This window comes from Benincasa hispida, chromosome 11 (genome assembly GCF_009727055.1).
Source record: "Benincasa hispida cultivar B227 chromosome 11, ASM972705v1, whole genome shotgun sequence".
Lineage (NCBI taxonomy): Eukaryota > Viridiplantae > Streptophyta > Magnoliopsida > Cucurbitales > Cucurbitaceae > Benincasa > Benincasa hispida.
In genome coordinates, this window is record NC_052359.1 from 13,542,980 (window position 1) to 13,564,282 (window position 21,303).

The 21,303-nt window shown below is 35.9% G+C and overlaps 1 long non-coding RNA gene across 1 annotated transcript; it reads right to left on the bottom strand.

Moving 5' to 3' along the window:
- Nucleotides 1–18,927: 18,927 nt before the first annotated feature.
- Nucleotides 18,928–21,097, bottom strand: LOC120092101. Its single transcript, XR_005485909.1, has 3 exons — nucleotides 20,058–21,097; nucleotides 19,738–19,805; nucleotides 18,928–19,147 (listed from the first exon to the last, which is right to left on the bottom strand). It is a non-coding gene; the product is annotated as an uncharacterized LOC120092101 (long non-coding RNA).
- Nucleotides 21,098–21,303: the final 206 nt, after the last annotated feature.

Genomic DNA, 21,303 nt, shown 5'->3' on the forward strand with positions numbered 1-21,303 from the left:
CCACCTCGAGCTCTTACACTAATCGGACCACAGAGGTCTGAATTTATAAGCTCCAAGGTTTCCTTGGCTCTATAACCTTTTTCAGTAAAAGGTCGTCTGGTCATTTTTCCTTCAAGGTATGATTTGTTGAGATTGGTATCCTAATTCTCCCGGAGTCTCATTGTTTTGTAAAGATACACATTGTTCAATGAATAAAATAAGGGGGTGTTTGATAAATGGGTATAAGTTGTTGGGTTGGGTGGGTATTTATTACCAATGTTTGTTAAGCCCATAAAGAAAAAATTGTGGGTTATCAAAACCACCTTTTTAACCCACTCAAAACTAACCCTAAAAATCAGTGATATTTTCATTTTCTTCTCTCTTCTCTCATCTTCGCCATTTGGATTCTCCCCCAAATATGATTTTTTTTTTTTTTCGTCAAACCTTTGGAACGTCACTTTACAAAAATTTGATATGATGATTTGGTTCATTGTTTTTGTTGGATTTCTTCCAAGGACCGATCTTATCTTATGTTATGTTCTATTTGAGACCCTCACTATGTTATATTATAAGTATCAAAAAGAACATATACTTTGTGATTTTTTTTTGGAAACAGCCACATGTTCGGTCGTTTCATATTATTTTTGTGATCTTATGAAAAATGTTACTGTACTACATCACATTCTCACCATCATAATCAAATGAAAGGTAATTATCCTATGTACAATTTCAATTCCAAATATACTATCTATATTGTATAAAGATAATCTGTATGATATGTGAAATAATAATGTTAAGTTAGCAAAATCAATATATATACATACAATATACCAATTAGTAATTGGGATAATTACCTTCAATATATATACATACAATATACAATATACCAATTAATTGAGCAGCAATATGAAATGTATTTTGTTGGTATGTTTTACAGATTGAAGAGAATTGGAATTATTACAGTTTTTGAAAATAATATATGAAAAACAATTTATTATATTCTACAAATGGAGAAAAAAATTTGAGATTGTCCAGTTTATGTCATAAATGATTTGAGAAAATACGTGTATATTTGAAAATTAATCAACAATAGAAAAACATAAAACTAAAAAAATAAAAGAATGAAATAAAAAATAAACAGAAAAAAATAGAACTAATCTTATTTACAAAAAACTGCATCAGATCCCCCAACTCAACTCAATTCTGCACAACAAATACAGATAATAATTACCAACTCAACTCAACTCAACTCTTTACTTTTATCATGCACCAAACACACCATAAGTGTTATTTAATTCTGGCTTTTACTCATATCCAATAAACAAAGCTCCTTGGTTATCTTATGTGAACTTAAGCATGTATATGTGATATACAAGTGAATCATGCCTTAAGTGATAACCTAAATTGGTCTGTAGTATAAGGATTAAGGTGAGATATCTAATCCTGGTGATACTACGGATACGCCCACTTTGTAGAGGTTTGTATAAGCTACATTTGTCTCCTTTGTATAGATTCTGACCATTCAAGTGGAGACGTGCGAGCGGGGGTGTCCTATACAAAGAGTTTGTATAAGACCTAGACCACGAGATGACTAAACTCTGTATATAACACTATTGATACTAAAGACTTACATCTCACCTAAACGACCATAAGTGACACGACCTTAATCCTAAGTATTTTAGGAACTCTTGCCTTTGAGGGCGGTTCTTTGATTAGTATGGGTGAGAGTGGCCAAATTGTCAACTCAACATGTCTATCTTTTTGGAAGAGAAGACTCAATCATAGTAGGACTATGACTTATGTCCATTAGAGGGATCAGTGGTACTTAAGGAGACAGATGTAACTACAGGGGCATAATGGTTATTGACCCAACTATACTTACGAGCGATCTGTGAAGGGTCTTCGCATTGCTGATTGGTTAAGATGGACATATAATATATCTGTGGTAAGGAGAGCTCAGGTGTTGGTCTTTAGTGGAGTGTCTGCCAGTTAACAGATGGTGGATCCCGTGACTAAAGAGTTTAGTCAGTTATTCACGTACCATTAGAGCTTCGAACTACAGGTCCATAAGGTCTCTTGGTAGCTCAATGGATTCAGTTGAGGATCAGTTCTTGGTGTTGATTTGAAATGTTCAAATTGACAAGAGGTATTTTGATTATATATGATATAATCGATTTGATGTATGAGATACATCTAGTGGAGGATTGATGTAAATGAGATTTACATTAAGTACCATGGAATAGAAAAAGAACTATGGTTTAATATGTTTCAATAAAATGAAATATTAAAACTATAGGTTATAAATATAGTATGATAAGTTGGTTATCATTTATATTTATAATAATATTAATTATTGGATAATTAATTCTTTTTCTTTAATAACCAATTAAGTGGGTGGTTATTGGATTCATGGTAACCGTGAGTTTAAAAACAAAATGGTTTTCCTAATTTTGATGGATGATTTAAAAACGCTGAAAAGTTTTCGTAAAAAGTTTTTTGTGTTTTCTCTCTCACGAAAAAGAAACTTACGTAGTCGTCAAGTAAATATGGATTTACTAAACGACGGATGGGCGAGCTAAACGATTGTGCAGTGGCAAGCTAAACGATCGTATAGTATTTACTAAATGATCGCATAGTTTTGCTAGACGATCGCAAAGCTTTATCTAAACAATTGGGCATCAACCTATACGATAGGTCTCCGCCATCTCCCACTTGCCCAGTCGTGTACACAAACGGTGTTTCCTCCTTCATCTGCCTCATACCAAGTATATTAGGATTTCCAAGTTCTTCAAAGACGGATCTGAAAGAGGTTCCAGTAAGGGAAAGTTCCTGAGTCAGTCAACTCAATTACAATCAATCAAAGAAGTCCGAACAGAGCCCACCCTCTGGATTCTCACACCAAGAATACCAAGGTAGCCTTGTTGATGGTGTCTTACTCAACTTGACACCGTTGAGGTTTTCCAAAGGTCGTTCCTGCTGTGTTCGTTCTGTGTTGCAGTCGTGTAGATCGAGCGTTCGAAGTTGCTGTTGTTCGAACGGTCGTGCGCAACAGAGCATGGAGACTCATTTGAAATTGTTCATACAATTTTTCCCTTTGTGCATTTAAGTTTTTCATGCTGTAATTTCTGTATAAATTGTATAACCGCTTGTTTGAAGTCGACTATAAATGTTATGTTCATTTACGATTGTGATTTGGAATAATCTTGTTCCGCTGCTCATGAAAATCTCAGATCCGATTTCCTTCAATTGGTATCAGAGCTAGGTTCTCTGATATTCCAAATTATAGATCTGAATTGAACGCATTTTTCAATTGCGATGGTTTTCTGCATTTGTGGTTAACCGTTTTCTGCATCTAGGGTTGCGTTGATGAAGTTTCGGGTTTAAATTGCCTTTTTGTTAAAGCTTTCGGTATTACAAAGTGTTAATTGTAAGGGCCTCTGTGTTTTTGGGTGGAATTAACATCACAATCGAGTTTGTAATTCAAAAAGTTTGAGTTCGACGAGTCATTCGTGATGAAGCTTCGGCGCATGGCGATGCAGTTCTCAACGAAGAAGAAGACCAAACGTTGGTCGGATTGTGTAGCCTCAAGTAAACGCTCGTGTAGTATTTTCTATACGATTGTTTAACTAATGCTAAGTGATGGGGTGAATCGTTTACTCTATCGAGTAACATTGGTTATGCGATCGAGTAAGCATTGGAGATTGACGATCATAGAGGCAGCATGCGATGCTCGTCATTTAGTAGAAGGCGCATGTTAGATGATCATGTAGTTAGCAAGTTTCATCACTTAGTTACTACCTATGCGATCGTGCATATGCGATACGGAGGCGCTAGCTAAGCAATCGCTTAGGCGATGGTGCTTCGCGGCATCGTAGTCATTTAGATGATTGCTGAAGGCAGGCATTGTGTGGAGCGCGCTAAGTGATCGTGTACTTCAAGCTTCATTGCTTAGTAAAGGTACACGATCGTGTAGTTAAACGATCATTTGGATTTCTTTAGACGATCGTTTAGCTCTGGGTGCACTGGTAAGAAATAGAACAAAGTGTTTGTTTTATCGTGTAGACGATCACGGGGTGCTTAGTACACAATATTGGAGAAGCGATGCTTTGCTGAGTGGTTCAAGACCCAGTTTGCCTGTTTGAACCGGAGACTCCTTGTCTTTGTAATAGTTAGCTTTCCTTTTGTGTTTTTTAAGGCAATTTTACTCGATTCATCAACTTTGATTGTTTATACATGTGATGTATGGTACTTATATGCCAAAGTATTTGTCATATAGTTAAAACCCACCTTTGGTTGTGCAATTATTCATGCATCATGTATTATAAATGTTATAATATTGCATGAAAAAATTACTTGAAAGCATATGCATGCATCATGAAATATAAGAGTTATATTTTGCATGCAGTGAGCATTATCATACATCATCCTTTTATTATAAGTGTTATAGTCAAAGGGTGAATGGAAGCATGTTTTGCTTGTTTCATTGCGATTTTGTATAAGCGTTATATAAAAGAAGTAGCAATGAATGGACAATGCATTGAGCATGACACTTAGGCCGTTTATAATCGTTATGAATGCCTTGCATGTGTTAGCTTCGCATTGTGGTGGTTGTTTCCGTTTATAAGTTTTATAAAGGAAATTGACCTAAAATCGATAATTCAGAGTTGCATGCGAACTTAGGGTGAACTCAAGTTTTTAAAAGGGTTATAAAATTGGATTGAGATAGACCTAAGTTCAAATAGTTCTAAAAAGTTTAGTAACCTAGATTAATCTTTTAAAATTGGTTTAATAGGATTAAATTGGTTGAATAAAAGATTAAATTTGTTGTAAACTTATCTATAAGGGGCCTTTTGTCTAAGGCGGGTTCTGGCTAGGCTGGGGTTCTTAAGTTGACGGAAACGTAACACCCCTACTTGGGAACCTACCTGGAAACGTGAATTAGATAGATTTTCAACAAGCATGCGGCGTTTTGGTCAAAGACTCCGTTAAAGAGTTTAATGGATGATGATCAAAAGTTGTTTCACTATCCAAAGTAAAATGTTACTCTTGGGAAAACCTAAAAGTCACTTAGTTAAAATCCTTAGCCGTGTTTTTTCTAAGTAAGCTAAACCCTAGGTTATAAAATACTCAGTGGAAGGAAGAGGTGTATCAGACATGTCTATGATTCCACTCACATTTCTCCCTGTATGTTCACACCGTGAGATTCATACTTGGTCTCGTGGTGCCCAGGATGCATCCCCCCTTCGGATGGTGTTTGCATGAGTCAATATCAAGGTGGATGGAGAGAGTGTTTATAGTAAGTGGGTGAAGAGTGTGTGTCAACACGTTCTATGGTCTCTGTCATTGGTTCACACCATGAGATCAATCTGTACGCCCACGTGTTGCCTTCAAAGCGTCCCCCTTCAAATGGGTTTTGTGCAGTTGGTCAATATCAAGGTAAACTCTAGAAATGGATAGGGTCACTTTAGGTACCCCAATCAGATTTTTCCCTTTGGATTGGCCTTTTGGGATGGACCTCTAGGGCTTAAAATAGCGGGTCACACTTACGGGAGATTGTTAAGTAAGTTAATGTTCTCTTGGCCAAATCAATAATGGCTAGTTGTTATAGGAGCAAGAGTTGTTCTGGTATTAATGACTAGTTAAGAACTTCTCAATTCAGAGGAAGGATAACTGACCTCCCTTCGGCGGCTTTTGTCCTAAATCTTTGAAGCGTCATTGCGAAACTAGATATCACACGGGGTTCATATTAGTTTTTCTAAAAGCTTATTGGATGTTGTTTGGTTTTACAACGGGTATTTGCTTAAAACCTAACGTACGTCAATGTGTTTTTCTCAGTAACTCATTAGTATTTTCGTTTAAAGCTTTTAAAAATGACCGATTATTTACAATGGAAAGAATCGTGTGAAACGAATTTTGTGGCAAACGATCTCCATCCCACTACTCTCCAAAAGTGGAGATAAGACAATAAATATAATTTATTGGTCTTGGAGACGTATCTGGTAGAGAATGATGATTCTGCCTGGATCCTAGATTCCGGTGCTACCAATCATGTTAGTTCCTTTTACCAAGGATTCAGTTCCTGGCAAACATTGCCATAGGGAGAGATGACTCTTCGAGTCGGAGCTGGTGAGGTTGTTTTAGTTGTTGCTGTAGGCAGGCTAAAGTTATTTGTTGACAAGAAACGTTATCTGTTACTGGATAATGTTTTTTAATTCTTCATATTAAGAGAAACTTAATCTTGGTTTCTTGTCTCATTGAACAAGGCTACACCATCTTCTTTTCTGAGAATAAAATGTTTATTTTCAAAAATGGAATGGAGATTGGTTATGGTTCAATGGAAAATAACTTATATGTACTAAGGTCATTAGTCATAAAAGCCTTTAATACTGAAATGTTCAGTACGGCAACAACAGCTAAAAGACCAAAGGTTTCTCTAAAGGAAAATGCCTATCTTTGGAATCTTAGTTTAGGTCACATCAACCTCAATAGGATTGAGAAGTTGGTGCAAAATGGACTTCTAAAGAGTTTAGAAGAAAACTCCTTGCCAGTATGTGAATCATGCCTCAAAGGCAAGATGACCAAACAGCCTTTTACTGGAAAAGGTTACAGAGCCAAGGAAGCCTTGGAGCTTGTACATTCAGACCTTTGTGGTCCAATGAATGTTAGAGCTCGAGGTGGGTATAAATATTTCAATCACTTTCATAGATGATTATTCAAGTTTGGGTATCTCTTCCTAATGCAACGTAAGTCTAAAGCCTTTGACAAGTTCAAGGAGTATAAGGCTGAAGTTGAAACTTGTTAGGTAAGAAGATAAAAACACCTACGAATCTGATCTGGTGGTGGAGAGTATATGGACCTCTAATTCCAGAACTATAATGATATAAACATGGGATTGCGTCCAATTTCAAGCCCCTGGTACACCTCAGCAGAATGGTGTATTCAAAAGGAGAACAGAGCCATGTTGGACATGGTTTCGGTCTATGATGAGTTATGCTCATCTTCTAGACTCGTTTTGAGGTTATGGCAGTGCAGAACTTCATGTTATATCCTGAATAACGTTCCCTGAAAAGTGTTTCTGAAACACCTTTTGAGTTATGGAGAGGTCGTAAAGGTAGTTTACACCACTTTAGAATTTGGGGCTGTCTGGCACATGTGCTAGCGACTAACCCAAAGAAGTTGGAACCACGTTCAAAGGTTTGCCTCTTTGTAGGCTACCCCAAGGAAACGAGAGGTGGATACTTCTATGATCCGAGTGAGAACGAAGTGTTTGTTTCCATAAATGCTATCTTCTTGGAAGAAGATCACATAAGGGATCATAAGTCACGAAGTAAGCTCATTTTACATGAGATCTCTAGTGATACTGAGACTATTGAAGGTTCAATAAGAGTTGTTGAACAGGCCAACAGATCAATAAGAGTTGTTGAGGTCGGAACGTCTAGTTAACCAGCTCAAGAGTTTAGACTACCTCGACGTAGTGGGAAGGTTATAAACCCACCAGATCGCTACATGGGTTTGACTGAAGCCCAAAACGTCATTACAAATGATGGGGTCGAGGATCCGTTGTCTTTTAAGAAAGCAATGGAGGATGTTGACAAAGATGAATGGGTTAAGGCCATGAACTAGAAAATGGAGTCTATGTACTTCAATAACATCTGGAAGCTTGTTGATCCACCTGATAAGGTCAGACATATTAGGTGTAAGTGGATCTTTAAGCGAAAGAGAGGTGTAGATGGAAAGGTGCAAATCTTGAAGGCTAGACTCGTGGCAAAGGGTTATACCCAGGTTGAGAGAGTTGACTATGAGGAAACTTTCTCACCTGTTGTCATGTTGAAGTCTATCCAGATTCTCCTATTCATAGCCATATTTTATGATTATGAAATATGGAAAATGAACATCAAGACTATCTTTCTTAATGGTAATCTTGAGGAGACCATCTATATGACTAAACCAGAAGGGTTCAAAGTTCCAAATAAAGAGCAAAGAGTTTTCAAGCTTAATAGGTTCATTTATGGGCTGAAACAAGCATCTATATCTTAGAACATCAGATTTGACACTACTGTCAAGTCGTTTGGCTTTGACCAGAATGTTGATGAGCCTTGTGTTTACAAAACGATCATCAGCAGCTCAGTAGCTTTCTTGGTACTGTATGTGGATGATATCCTACTCATTGGGAATGATGTAGGGTATCTGACTAACATTACGAGTTGGCTAGCAGCCCAGTTCCAAATGAAAGATTTGGGTGAGGCACAGTATGTTCTCGGGATCCAGATTATTGGGGATCGCAAGAACAAATGTTTAGCTCGGTCTCAGGCATCGTACATTGATGAAATGCTGATCCGGTACAGGATGTAGGATTCCAAGAGGAGTTTGTTACCCTTCAGGCATGGAATCATTCTGTCTAAGGATCAATGTCCTAAGACACCTCAAGACGTTGAGGAGATGAGACAAATTCCCTATGCTTCTGTTGTAGGAAGTTTGATGTATGCAATGTTGTGTACTCGATCCGACATTTGCTATGCAGTAGGGATTGTCAGTCGATATCAGTCCAATCCAGGATTTTATCACTAGACGGCGGTCAAGATGATCCTCAAGTATCTTCGGAGAACAAGGGACTACATGCTTGTGTCTGAAGATAAGAATCTGATCCTTACAGAATACACAGACTCTGACTTTCCAACCGATCGAGATTCTCGCAAATCGACATCGGGGTTAATGTTTACTCTGAATGGAGGGGTTGTAATCTGGCGAAGCATCAAGCAAGGATGCATCGCGGAATCCACTATGGAAGCCGAATACGTAATGGCTTGTGAAGCAGCTAAGGAGGCTGTTTGGCTAAGGAAGTTCCTTTCAAATTTGGAAGTTGTTCCAAATATGGATTTTTCTATCACTCTTTATTGTGATAACAGCGGGGCTATAGCAAATTCAAAGGAGCCTCGAAGTCATCGTTGGGGTAAGCACATAGAACGAAAATATCACCTACTCAGGGAGATTGTGCATCGCAGTGATGTGGTAGTCACGAAGATCGCATCGGAGCACAACGTTGTTGATCCCTTTACAAAGGCCCTCACGGCTAAAGTGTTCGAGGGTCACCGGGAAAGTCTGGGTCTGTGGGACATGCGGCATCTTGTCAAGGGCAAGTGGGAAATGATACTGGGGTATGCCTTAGTTTATCATATATTGTACATTTTTATATTGTATTGTACATTAGTCTCTTGAGTCATTAGAACAAGTGAGAGATTGTTGGGATTGTTGTCCTAATTCTCCCGGAGTCTCGTTGTTTTGTAAAGATACACATTGTTCAATGAATAAAATAAGTGTTATTTAATTCTGGCATTTACTCATATCCAATAAAAAGCTCCTTGGTTATCTTATGTGAACTTCAGCATGTATATGTGATATACAAGTGGATCATGCCTTAAATGATAACCTAAATAGGTCTGTAGTATAAGGATTAAGGTGGGATACCTGATCCTGGTGACACTACGAATATGGCTCGCTTTGTAGAGGTTTACAATTGTTGTAAACTACTACAGATGGTAGATTCTGACCATTCATGTGGAGATGTACGAGCAAGGGTGTCCTATACAAAGAGTTTGTATAAGACCTGAACCACGAGCTGACTAGACTCTGTATATAACGCCATTGATAATAAAGACTTACATCTCACCTAAATGACCATAGGTGACACGACCTCAATCTTGGGTTTTTTGGGAACTCCTACCTTTGAGGGCAGTCCTTTGATTAGTATAGGTGAGAGTGGCCAGATTACCAACTCAACATGCCTACCTTTTTGGGGACTTATCTGATCTGGGAGCTGGGAACTCAATCCACAAGTTGGAATTCACTCATTTATCGAAGTAGGGATAAATAGAGAGATTGCTCCCTTAAGGGCTAATTTCGAGTAGGACTATGACTCAATCATAGTAGGACTATGACTTATGTCCATTAGAGGGATCAGTGGTACTTAAGGAGACAAATGTAACTATAGGGGCATATTGGTTATTGACCCAACTATACTTACGAGAGATCTGTGAAGGGTCTTCGCACTGCTGATTGGTTAAGATGGACACATAATATATCTGTGGTAAGAAGAGCTCAGGTGTCGGTCTTTAGTGGAGTGCCTGGCAGTTCACGAATGGTGGATCCCGTGACTAAAGAGTTTAGTCAGTTATTCTCGTACCATTGGAGCTTCGAGCTACAAGTCCATAAAATCCCTTGGTAGCTCAATGGATTCAGTTGAGGATCAATTCTTGGTGTTGATTTGAAATGTTCAAATTGACAAGAGGTATTTTGATTATATATGATATAATCCGGTTCGATGTATGAGATACATCTAGTGGAGGATTGATGTAAATGAGATTTACATTAAGTACCATGGAATAGAAAAGAACTATGGTTTATATGTTTCATGAGATGAAATATTAAAGCTATAGGTTATAAATATAGTATGGTAATTGGTTTATCATTTATATTTATAATAATATTAATTATTGGATAATTAATTCTTTTTCTTTAATAACAATTGAGTGGGTGGTTATTGGATTCATGGTAATCGTGAGTTTAAAATTAAAAAATTTTCCTAATTTTGACAGATGATTTACAAACGCTGAAAAGTTTTCGTAAATTTTTTTTAAAGTTTTCTCTCTCGTGCAAAAGAAACTCACATAGTCGTCAAGTAAATAAGGATTTACTAAACGACGATTGGGCGAGCTAAACGATCGTTGCAGTGCGAGCTAAACGATCACATAGTTTTGCTAGACGATCGCTTCCCTAAGTAAACGATCATGTAGTATCTATAGGCAACAGACGGAGCTAAACGATCGCATAGCTTTTGCTAGACGATCGCAGATCTTTATCTAAATGATTGGGCATCGACCTATACGATAGGTCTCCGCCATCTCCCATTTGGCCAGTCGTGTACACAATCGGTGTTTCCTCCTTCATTTCCTCATACCAAGTCGAACAAGACCCACCCTCTGGATTCTCACACCAAAATCAAAGGTAGGCTTGTAGGTGTTGTCTTATCAACTCGACGCCGTCGAGGTTTTCTGGAAGTTGTTCGTGCTGTTGCTGAGGAGTTTGTGACGGAGGCGATCGTTGAGGACGAGGGTGAAGTGTTCGTGCTGTGTTCGTTCTGTGTTGCGATCATGTAGATCGAGCGTTCAATGTTGCTATTAATTGAGCGGTCATGTGCAACGAAGCGTGGAGACTCATCTGCAATTGTTCGTACAGTTTTTCCCTTTGTGCATTTGAGTTTTTCATTATGTAATTTCTGTATGAATTATATAACCGCTTGTTTGAAATCGACTGTAAATGTTATGTTCATTTATGATTGTGATTTGGAATAATTTTGTTTCGCTGCTCATGGAAATCTCAGATCCGATTTCCTTCATGATTCACATACTGGCAAAGAGTTTTCTTCTAAACCATTTAGAAGTCCACATTTCACCAACTTCTCAATCCTATTGAGATTGATGTGACTTAACCTTAGATGCCAAAGATGGGCATTTTCCTTAGGAGAAACCCTTGGTCTTTTTGCAGTTGTCGTTGTTTAAAACATTTCAATATTAAGCAAGGCTTTTATGAATAACGGCCTTAGTACATACAAGTTATTTTCCATTGAACCTAAACCAATCTTCATACCATTCTTTAAAATAAACACTTTATTCTCAAAAGAGAAGATGGAATAACCTTGTTCAATCAAACAAGAAACTAAAATTAAGTTCCTCTTGATATGAGGAACTACATACACATTATCCAGTAACAAATAAAGTTTCTTGTCGAAAAATAACTTAAGCCTGCCTACAACAATGACTGAAACAACCCCACCAGCACCAACTTGAAGAGTCATCTCTCCATCTTCTAACTTTTTTTAGGAACTAAATCCTTGATGGGAAGAACATACGTGGTTAGTAGCACATGAATCAAGTATCCAGGCAGAATCATCATTCTTTACCAAACACGTTTCCAAGACAAATAAATCACATTTATCGCCTTTAGACTTCTTCCTCTTCTGGAGAGTAGTGGGAATCAGTATCATAACCTATATAAGCTCCAAGTTCCATGTCAGAGAACAATTCTCATCGATGAACTTCATCAGAGTCAGCAACAATTGCTTTCTCTATTAGTCCCTTGACATTCAAGAAAGACTGGAGATTATCTTAGGAACTGATACTTCTGGTTTCTTTGTCATCAATCTCATTTTGCTGAAAAAGTGAGAATTTACGTTCAAATAATTCTTGCAACGAGTCCATGATCTCACGTGCAATGACCATGTTCTCAACCCTTTTGGCCAATGCATCAAGTATGCTAGCAAAAATGTGAAGTCGGGCCATCGAATTAGCCTTCATCCATATCTCATATGCATTACGGACATTTCGGGGTGCATCAGGGTTTGGGACTTGAGGACCCTCCTCAACTATGACAAACTCGATGTCGTTTACCATGAAATACGTTTTAATAGATTCTTTCCAATGTATGTAATCGGTCAAATTAGAAAAGGCAACTAACGGAAAATCATATAATGACATGTTGTTGAAAAAACAAATATATTGATCTATGTTAGATTTTAGCATTGTTCATTCATTACTACTTTTATATAACTGTTATATAACAAAGTAATGAACCAAGCATATACGCTCTCATACACCCTTATACTATAACACTTATAATATAAAGATGATGCATGAATATGCTTAATGCATGCATAAATATAACTCTTATAATATAAAGATGATGCATGAATAAATGCATAACCTAAGGTGGGTTTTAAATCTATATGTCATATATTATGGCATATAAACAAATATACATCTCATGAACATTAAAACAAATGATGATGGACCGGAATAATATGCCTCAAAATCTGAAATAGAACTAACTATTACATTGAACCATCGAATCGACCGATTCAAACAAGCGAACTGCGTCTTGAACTGCCCAGGTGAATCCTCGTTCCACTGATCGTGTAACTTTTCCTTGTGACCATCGAGTAACCACGATCTGTAGCAACAATCGAGTATCTTCGACTATGCGATGAAGCATGAAGGCCACTCGATCGTACAGCAGACCGAGTTTAAACACATGCCTAAACGATCAAGTAGACAACAATTATGCGATGAAGCATGATCGTCTACACGATCGAGGAGTAAGCGTCGAGTATCACATACCGAGTGATCGAGTAGCCAGTGATTATGCAATGAAGCATGCTGGCCTACTCGATCATTTAGTGCGCGCGCCTACCATGCATCGAGCATCATATACTATATGCAACCGTTTACCCCCATCGTTTACACGATCGAGTACCAACACAAACCAATTGAGTAAACACTTTACTCGTTCGTTTAGCATCAACCATACGATCGTTTAGTAAATTGCTACACGATCAAGTTAGAACTTTTCTCCTCGATCGTTTAGCCAAATCTAAATGATTGTTTAGCCTGGGCTCACGATACGACCGACGCTTGGTCTTCTTCTTCCTCGATGAGAACAGCATCTCCATACTTCTTTGAAACTTCATCATGTACGACTCAAGACACTTCAAACTCTTTGAATACAAATTCGATAGCAAGTTAATTATGTCCAAAAACACAAGGGCCCTTACAAATTAACTTTGAAATGTAAAGAAAGCTTTAAAACAGAGGCCATCATCTCGAAACATCCATCAAACCATCCAAAAACATACTTAACACTTAAATGCATTGTAGAACAAACTTAAAACCCACCAAGAATGTAAAAGAAGTTCAATAAAGCAATAGAATTTGGAATATCAGAACAACCTAGCTCTGATACCAATTGAAGAAAATCTAAACATAGAGATCCAGTGAGTGGAAGCGACCGTTCCAAATCCCATTGAGAAAGAACGCAACAATTAGAGTCTAAACGGAAACAATTATGCATAATAAATAAATTACAACATGCTACTTATAAATGAACATACAAGGGATAGAGTATTCAAACCTTTGAAGAACCTTTCTTCAAGTATCCCTCAATCGTTCAGCAACTGGTTCAAAGAAATACTTGAACACAATGAACAGAATAGCCAACAGCACGAACTGATGAATCCTCGATCACTATCGAGTCCAACTCGATCCTCGACCCTCGAACGGAATTAGAACACCACCACAAAATTTACCTTAGTAATCTCGGTGTGAGAATCCAGGAATAGTGGGCTCTATGTGACTTTGGATACAGGAATGAAGGAAGAAGACGATCGAGTAAAGAGGAGATGAATGAAGTCTATCGTATAGACTAGATACTGGATCATTTAGTAAGAAGAAGCCTATCATATAGACTTTTCTACTCAATTGTTTAGCAATGAGTAAGCGAGTAACTAGTAAACTCGGTACTCAATCGTGTATACTCTCTATGTTATTGTTTAGTAAAACTATTTTACTCGATAGGCTCTGTGAGATCTAATCCGAATGAATCATCCACTAATTTTGGAAAATGATTTTCCTTTTATCTTACAGTTACCATAACCATTAAAAACCTCCCATTCAATTTGGTTATTAAAGAAAAAGGATAATTATCATATAGTTAATATATTATAAATAAATATGATAACCAACTTATCATATTATATTTATAACCTATAGTTTTAATATTTCATCATATGAAACATATAAACCATAGTTCTTTTTCTATGTTATGGTATTTAATATAAAACATATTATATTAATTCCTCCCATTAATGTTAATACATCAAATCAATTATATCACATATAATTGAATTAATTGAATTATAACACATATAATTAAATTTTCTCTTGTTAATTTGAATACTTCAAACTAACCCAAAATCTGATTCTCAACTTAAACCCATTGAGTTACCAAGGGGACCTTATGGACCTGTAGCTTGAAACTCCAACGGTATGTGAATAACTGACTAAATTCTTTAATCACTAAATCCACCATTCGTTAACTGTTAGTCACTCCACTAAAGACCGATAGTTGCACTCTTCGCACTACAGATATATTTCTGTGTCCACTGGATATAACCAGTTAACAATGCGATGACCCTTCACAAATCGTTCGTAAGTATAGGTGGGCCAATTTACCATTTTTCTTCTGTAGCTACATCTAACTCCTTAAGTACCACTGATTCCTCTAATAAATAATAAGTCATAGTCCCACTATGACTAAGTCCTTTCTTCCCAAGAGAAGGTGTGGCCACTATTTTCAAGACCCGGAATCAGCCCTTAAGGGAGCAATTTATCTACTTACCCCTGCTTCGAAGAAGGAGTGAATTTCGTCTTGTGTAGCTGAGTTTCCAGTTCCCCAATCAGATGAATCCCCAAAATGGTAGGCTTGTTGAGTTGGCAATCTGACCACTCTCACCTATACAAATGAAAGAACCGCCCTCATGAGCAGGACTTCCCAACTCACTCAGGATTAAGGTCATGTCACCTATGGTCATCCTAGTAAAATGTAAGTCTCAATTATCAATGGCGTTATATAAAAAGACTAATCATCTCGTGGTCCGATCTTATACAAACTCTTTGTATAGGATACCCTCGCTCGCATGTCTCCACATGAATGGTCAGGATCATACCATTTGTAGTACTTTACAACATTTGTAACATCTACAAAGCGGGTTGTATCCGTAGTGTCACCAGGATAAGGTATCCCTCCTTTATCCTTATACTACATACCATTTAGGTTATTACTTAAGGCATGATCTACTTGTATGTCTCCACATACATGCTTAGGTTACATGAAATAACCACGGATCTTAGTTTATTGGATTGAGTAAATGCTGATAACATAATACTTATTTTATTAATAAAAACATGTTTACAAACTACGAGACTACCAGGAGAATTAGGACACCAATTCCAACAGGATTTCACTTCTTCTCTAAAGCAAAGATAAGTAGATAAATTGCTCCCTTAAGGGCTGATTCCAAGTCTTGAACAATGTGACGTAACACCCTCTCTTGGCCCGAGAGGGGTTTAGTCATATTGGGACTATGATCTATTGTTCATTAGAGGGATCAATGGTACTTAAGAAGTTAGAGGTAACTATAGGGCAAAACGTAATTTGGCCTAGTTGTACTTACGAGTAATTTGTGAAGGGTCATCATACTATTGATTACTTATATCCAATTGACATAGAAATATATCTGTAGTGCGAAGAGTGCAACTGTCGGTCTTTAGTGGAGTGCCCGACAGGACCGACAGTTAACGGATGGTGGATAATGTAATTAAAGTGTTTAGTTAATTATTCACGTACTGTTGAATCTTCAAGCTACAGGTTTATAAGGTCCCCTTGGTAGCTATAAAGGATTTAGTTGAGAATCAGTTTTTTGATTAATTTGAATTGTTCAAATTAATAAGAGGGACTTGATTATATATGATATAATTAAATTGATTCAATTATATGTGATATAATCGTTATAATGTATTTGATACATTATAGTTTAATTGGAGGAAATAAATATTTGAATGAGATTCAAATATATTTTCTATGAATTTGATTCGTAGTTGTTAAATTTAATATAATTACGATTTATATTAAATGTCATAGAATAGAGAAAAGAAACTATAGTTTATATTGTATATGATACAATATTAAAACTATATGTTATGTGTTATATTTGATATAACATATATTTTAATATAAATAAGACATGATAAGTTAGTTATCATATTTACTTTTATTATTGTTATTATTTTGAATAATAATTCCTATTTTCTCTCCAAGTTAATTGGTTTTTGTGTTAAATAGAATAATTAGAGGCCACCACTCCTAGGTTTTCACCCTGAGAATACCAAAGGCTCCCTATGGTAGTGTCTCCTTTTGGTTTGTGAAGTTCTTGAAGAAAATCTTCAAGGGTTGTTGTATTAGAGTTCGTGATCATTCGAGGGATTTACAAGAAGAAAGGTTCTTTAAAGTATTATCTATTGAATCATTTTCTTGTTTCTAGCATGTTGTAATTTGTTTATCAATGCATATCTTGTATGTTTACTGTAAATTTAGTTTTCAATAAAAATGGAATTTGGACGATCCGCTTCCGTCTAAGGATCTCCTTGTAAAACAAATTCCTTCAATAACTCCCTCCCCCTCTTTTCTCTCTGAGTAATACATGGGTATATGGGGTGGTTTTTTTCCAAGAGATCTATTGTCTTCTTCATAGAAGAATTATAGAAGTGATCAATCTCTCAGAATTTCCTCCAACACTCACTGAGAAGAAAAATTCCCCTCTCAAAACTCTCTCCCTCTCCTAAATCTCAGAGCCCTTACAACTCCTAAGAATTCTCTTCTCTACAGAGAATGCTAAGGAAGCTTTTGTGGTGGCCGCCATTTTTGTTTGTGATTGTTCGTGATAATTTTAACTAGAAAAGAGCCTTTCAGGAAGAACTGTTCTTCAAGGGTAAGTCACGGTTCTAATCCTTCTCAATTTCTTTTCTATACATGTTGTTAATTAATTTATATTGTGATGCATAATTTTGGTTCTGTAAAAGTTTCTATTCTGTGAAAATATTTTTGGGACCGACCTCGCTTCCGCATTGGACCATAAGGCTCCTTCATTGGCAGGCAAGATTGTAAAAATGTGTTGCACTTTCTACCACTGAAGCATAATATATTGCAGTAGTAGAGGTTATAGCATCCAAAATGTGCTATCTTATTGCCTCTAATCTCACTCGTTTATGATAATTAATGTGTTTAGGTGTCTATATTTGTAAGATCTCGAGCAAATCATGCATTTCAGATAGTTAGGGATGGTTAATATGAAGCAATTAGAAGCTAAATAGAATAGCCAGACTTTAAAAGGAGAAGAAAAGACCAAAATGTCTCATGGTGATGTGGCGTCGGGGCATGTGCGAGGGCCCTAGGGTATAATGTAGCACAAGACATAGCATCATGGCGCTCTAGAGTTTGACGGACAGTAAGTGCACACGCTTCAGACGATGCACGCCAGAAACAAACGATTAGAGCATTGCGGCGCTACCATGATATTAAAGTGTTCTTTCTATTTTAGGGAAAGGGAAGGAGAGTTTTAGCCAATTTTGAGATTTTCCATCTTAGTTTTGGCCATTCTTGGCAAAAATCCATGAGATTTTTTCCTATTTTTATTTGTATTTGAATGTTTTGCCGTTAAGATTTGAGATTTGATGATCGACTAGGCCCTCAATGTCGATTTTGAGGTTTGTTCAACTTTCTATGGATTTATGAAATTTTTATACATGATGTTGGGTATTTCTTATTTGTTCTTGTTTTCCTTTCTTTACTTGAATATCTAGGATGATCGTGCTAAGTAGATTGACAACTTAATCGCATGTACTTGTATGTTTGTTCGTTCACGTTATGCATGTTGGAGTTATGCATAATTGTAACAAAAGCACGCTTAATTTGAGTAGAAAATAGGTTTTAGTTATAGTTCTGGTTCAACTTCTAGCATTTCTAGGGTCACGAAGTAACGAAAGACAATGAAACATAATGAATGAAAATACGTTAGGTTAGAGTTGGTCAATTTAATCTAATATTCTAATTAATCCATGAGTTTAATCACTACTACAAAATTGGGCTTTAATGTCAGTTTGAAACTGACATTATAGGGGTACAATGTCAGTTGAAAATCGACATCGAAGATTGTGTTATAAAAGGTATTTAATGTCGGTTATAGTTTACCAAGATTTCAATGCCAATTATCTTCAATGTCAGTTTTCAACTGACATTGGATACTATTTTCAATGTCGGTTTTCAACCGACATTGAACATTATCTTGAATGTCAATCTTTCACCATTTTTGTCAGTAATTGTTCGATTTTAAATGTCTATCATCTTTTTGTCATTGAAAAAAATAATACACACACACAAAATCTCAATTACCTACACAAATTCCCAATAAGTCACAAAAGAAAAATTGGATGATAATTTAACTCCATAACCAAGATAAAATATATTTTTTTTTTTATCCAAATCAACTTCATATGGTTTCGACAGCAAATCCCTATGTATCAACCATGAATTATACATATATATTCTACGTGGAACAAGTAGAGTATACATACTAGGTTGCACACAATAATAGAATTCAAAATAAATGAATTACAAAATGATTAAAATGACCAGAAATAAGCTAAAGATAAATGAGAAGTGTTCAACATTGTCTTTCCAAGTTTCACTGATGTCAATTTTTTGAACCTAGAGACTATTCTCCCACCTACAAAGTAGATAAAATAACAATGTGAATAAATTAGTAAAAGACATAACATAATATTACACGCAATAAAGAGTAATAGAGAAGAGATAACAAATAAATGCAAGCTTGACAAATATAAAACTATGTTGATAATGTAAAATAAACATCGAAATCTCATGTAATTTAAACATATAAAATACAAGTGGGCCTTAGAATAATTAATAACTTACAAGTATTATTTTTATGTGAAAATCTTTCCTATAAACACTTCTAAGAAAAGTGTCAATTAAAGTACTCCAAGAACACCTAAAAATGTATTAAGTAGTTTAGAATTCTACTTAACTAAAAAACGCTTCTATAAATAATCGAAAGACTCCTGAAATAATAAAACCAAAGTTCCAATATTAGAATTTAGTTCAAAACCTAATCCAGAGACTCAAAAAGTATTCGGAATGGGTAATCTTACACAAAACAACCTTAAACCTCAATTCATACACCTTGAACTAAGTTTAAACTATAATTAAATCATATTCATAAGTTAATATCTAATTTACAGAATCTAAATATAATCTAAAAGGGTTTAAAAAGAGTTTCCAATAACTAAAACTCACCTAAACAAGACCCACATCCAATGATTTCTTCTGAATTCGAACTGAACAGTGTAAATAAACACTTCAAGCTACAAGAAAAAAGAAGCCAACAATAATCAATCTAAATGCATCATCATGACAGTAGCTTAAATAGAGCAAAAAATATGTACAAAAAGAATTCTCTGAGGTTTGAAATCTACGTTTTTTTCCATTCTTTCAGTTCATTATGATATAAAAACCTGAGGCTACAAAAACATCTAACCTTCACTAAAAGATAATATAGACATACTAAAGCAGTTCATTGATGAGTAATCCAAAGCCATGAAAGTTATTGTTCTAACCTTTCTCCAACTCTCTTGGCAAGTCCCAACATATTCAATGTGCCAATCACATTTGTCTTTGTTGTCTGAACACCATATTTGCAATATGAATACAACCAATTTGATCTCACAAAGAATTGTTCAAACTCTAGTACCTAACAATAAAAATGAAAATATGCTTCAATAAATATGAATACAACCAATTTGATCTCCCAAATCATGAATACAACCAATTCTAGCATAACAATTACAGAAACACAAGATGATGTACATTTTCAAATGAGGTTCTTAGTGAGAAAGAAAAAGCTACATTTGCACGAATACAAATCACATTCAACAAAGGATCCATAAAAAAAGTCAAGCTGATCATAGATCTCACATCTCATTCAAACTGATGTAGATTTAGCACAAACATAAAGTATATTCATAAGGCTATTTCTGATCCAACAAAAGTACAAACAAAATGTGCCATTGTTGAACCGGTACAAAGCTCGCGTTGGAAGGAGTCGACATCTCAGATTTGGAAGGAACTAAGCTCGCGTGTGAATAGATCTGGTACGATGCTCACAATGGCGTGGACAGACATCAAAGACCTGGATGACGCTGAACGAACAAACAATTGGATTGCCTTTCAAGTTTAACTAAATGTCAATGAACTCGGAAAAAGAAAAAAAAAACTAAAACTAAGAACAAAACATATGTACATAAAATAGAACAACAAAAGTGAATTTGAAAAGAAGTGTAAGAAATCAGATGGACTCAATTGAAAGGAAGGAAAGATAGAAAGAAAATCAGGTTGCAACTAATGGTCCACTAATGTTTGGCTATTGAAATAGGGTAATCATATATTTTACACCATAGGTTTTGCATCCTCTGTTAGAAGCTCTCTGAAAATATAAAACATTTAAGCATAAATCACAAACCTACTAACAAACAAGTCCAAATAAACTAACAACCATTTGAACCAAATTGTCAATCAATTACTTAAGAATTTGCAGCCCAAAAGAGAGGATCATAAATAAGGCAACCACTTATACAGAATCAGAGCTATATTTAATAGACTAAATTAAAGCTGGGACTCTATCTTTCCTTTGAAGCAATGTCAAAACACAGAGAAACAAAGGTCAAATTGAAGAAAAATTAATTCAAACTTGGAGAAATTTCTTCTAAGCGTTAATTTTAGAAATCTAAAAACCCAATTTATACAACAAAGTCATCAATCTAATGACTGTCATAATTACCAAATATGACTCAGCGCATGATAAAC